Below are 3,653 nucleotides of genomic sequence, written 5' to 3' on the forward strand. Positions count from 1 at the left end.
CTATTGTAAATTAGTGGCGCTACTACCCTAAACGGAAGGTGCTACTACTCCAAATTGGAGTCGCTACTACTCAATAACCAAGGCGTGCTTCCAAAACATTTATAAAGTGAAGTAAAGTTTCTTCAATTTTGATATCCTTTTAAAGTTTTACATTAGTTTGGGTGAGGTTGTTTACTTTAATTTTGAAGTCATAACAGCTTTCGCCTAATCTCACCGTTCCTGCTATACAATTTTGTTTGTATTGGGTACCTTCCTGGATCTCGCAATTCATCAAAGCTACTAAATACTGAGGTGTAGTGTGGTGTCCTGTGGTGTAGTGTATTGTGGGGTACAAAGGGTACTAAAGTGCGCATGTACTCAAGGTTCGTCTACACTAAAGTTGTGTGTACTCACTGAAGAATACAGGGGGCTTTATCAAGTGAAGTTAATTTTCTTTAATTTTGATAAATTAATTGATGAAATTTTGATACATTTTGATACATTTGAAATTTTGATAAATTTGACATTTTCATAAATTTTGATAATTTTGATAAATTTTGATAAATCTTAGTAGTACATAGTACATTTGAAGCATACAGGGGGCTTTATCAAGTGGAGTAAATTTTCGATAAATTTTGATAAATTTGTGTGTACTCACTGAAGCATACAGGGGGCAACAAGTCTACAGGGTGCTAAGGTACACGACAGCTATGCATGTACTGAAGCACACAGGGAGCGACACACGTCTACAGGGTACTAAGGTACACCCCAGTGTACTGAAGCACGCATGGGGCGACACACGTCCACAGGGTGCTGAGGTACACCAGATTGTACTGAAGCGCACAGGGGGCGACACATTTCCACAGGGTGCTGAGGTACACGGCAGCTATGCACTAAAGCATACAGGGGCGACATACGTCCAAAGACTGCTGAGGTACTGAAGCGTAAAGGGACCGCCAGTCGACAGCGTGCTGAGGTACACTGCGGTGTACTGAAGCGGACAGGGGGAGGGGGCCGCCAGTCGACAGCATGCTGAGGTACACCAGAGTGTACTGAAGCGTACAGGGGGCGCCCGTCCACGGGGTGCTGAGGTACACGGCAGCTATGCACTGAAGCACAGCTAAGGTACACCACAGTGTACTGAAGCATGCAGGGGGGCGCCAGTCCACAGCGCGCTAAGGAGTATAATCACCTTAATGATCATCACTCAATATGTACCATGAGAGCACAGTCACAAACTATGCCTATGTGTTTGCTCGCCGTTATCATTACTTGTGTATCAAGTCTTTGTTATGTATCGGATGTAATCATCTATACTTCATGTTCTAATTAATTTACTTATTGAGCCCATGAATAGTTTCTATCGTCCAGTCCATGGTTGTTATCAGTTAGATTAATATGTTAATCAGTTAGTTAATCTGAAGGTACATTTTTGTAGTAACCGACTTTATTTCTCGTCTCCATCATACTCAGTCATAGTCATTCTATATTCATCACAACCGACATTAATGCTATCACGTCACTGTTCTGAGTACAATCATTATCGTATTTAGTTATATTGTTGTGGTATCATTATGAATCATTTACATTGTTTCACAGTCACCACACAAATACAAGTGGGGAAAAACAGATAAGCGATACCTGCATATAATATGCCTCACGTTTCGTTAGCTGGCTGTCTAACATGCATATCCAACGCAAGTGAGGGCAGCACAGTAAAAGAACTAGTAGCCAATCAGAGACTACCCGCGAGCATGAGCACACGGTCGGGCAAGCAGTGTCGGAAAACGGAGGAGCAACCCACCGGATACAAGCCACAACAGCAGTAACAACTTGACCGTAAGACAACCAGCGTGTCATCGCCACACATTAGAACCAGTTGTTTGTCTACGACTAGCTCTGCAGCAGTCCGAACAAGGGCCGAGGCTGAGGCAGCCCGAGCCGAACTGGGGAGGGGAGACATACTTTCAAGTCGGGGGTCAGGCATGAACTATAGGTACTATTTTAGCACCATTCTTATTCACTCTGTATACATCGGATGCAAGGGAAACTCATGAAAAAATGCTCAATTGTTAAATTTGCAGATGACACTGCCTTATTGGGTTTGATAACAAAGATGATGATACAGCCTACCTAGAACAGATAACTTACTTTGTTAACTATTGTGGGCAAAATTTTCTAGAACTCAATATTAATAAGACCAACGAAATGGTGATTGATTTTCGGAAGTCCAAATGGGTATTAAATGATGTCATTGTTAAAGGAAGTATTGTTGAAAGGGTAGGTAATTATAAATATCTCGGGGTGGCATGATCACGTAAATATTTTAATGAGGAAACTAAATTCTAGGAGGCATTGCCTGCGTATGATGTATAAGTTTAATGTCAATAATAACATTCTTGCCATGTTTTTTAACTCTATAGCTACCATTTGTGGTGTTTGGCAATATAATTTGGTGTCATGTGGTGGCAATGCTAGAAAGGAAGAAGCTTATTGTATGGAAGATATATGATCAGACAGGCAAGTCGCTTAATCGGGAAAGTCAGCCAACCCTGGCCTCGTCCTACAAACGGCTCCTATAGGAGAAAAACTATACACAATTATGAATGACGATGACCACCCACTACGTGTGTTTCTGGATAAAAAGTGTTCTCTCGGAGTGGTAGGATGAGGCTGCCGTTGGCCAGTACAAATAGGCACCCTCTTCTTTTTTTCCACAATGTATAAAACTTCAATATTTAAATTTTAAACGCTAATTTGTCACTGTGCACTGTTTTTTATATGTCCTGCTTTGTTTATTTGTTCTTGCCCTTTTGTAACTTTTTAGTATATTTGTATCTGTATAATGCAGTTTTTATGCGAGCATTCAGTTACCCTTTGTGGGTTTTCAAAAAGTTGATGTTATCTTATCTTAGAAAAATAATTCTGACAATTTTTTCTTTTTGGTGGGGCGGCACGGACAAAATGTCGGCTCCCTCCCCCTATCAACACTATATTGGCCAGGGATATATGCCATACAAAAATGTTCTCTAAACTTTAAAGGCTGGGGTCACTGATGTTCCCCGGCCCGGGGCTTACCTCTTCTCTCAGCTGTCACTGGTAGGAAGATATTCCGTAATTGTTTTCACCAGTAATATTATGGATTTTCATTGTAAAGACAGTAGTAAATGCTTTTATTTGGACAAAGGGTTTTAGTAAGGGATGGCGCGTTTGTCTCACTCAGTAAACAATAGAAAAACAAAGAAAAGTGTAATCAACCAAAATAAAATAAGTAAAGAGTAAAAAACAGGAGACGGCAATTTTTGTTAATAGTTTGTTTGGCAATTATTGCTAATAATGACGTCATTGTTAGTAAATATTGAATCGGTTTTCTGTTGTTAGTATGGAAATGTTACCCGGAAGCGAGTACTATTGCTTTAAGATAGTCATTATCATAAAATTAGCATCTGCTTTCAGTGGTAAGTAACAACATATGTCATGTAAATTATGCATTTTGACAAGAGAGAGGTTTACAGTTTCAGAAGCAAAAAACAAAAAGCAGATAAAACCCTCTCGTCTAGGCAAATAAGTCCATAACAGCGAAAATTTCCTCGAAAAGTGCAAACGATCTATATCTTTACTTTTCAGACACCTGAAAAAGTTTTGTATTCCATATATGGGCATCTAGTATGGTC

The sequence above is a fragment of the Apostichopus japonicus genome, chromosome 11 (genome assembly GCF_037975245.1).
Source record: "Apostichopus japonicus isolate 1M-3 chromosome 11, ASM3797524v1, whole genome shotgun sequence".
Classification (NCBI taxonomy): Eukaryota; Metazoa; Echinodermata; class Holothuroidea; order Aspidochirotida; family Stichopodidae; genus Apostichopus; species Apostichopus japonicus.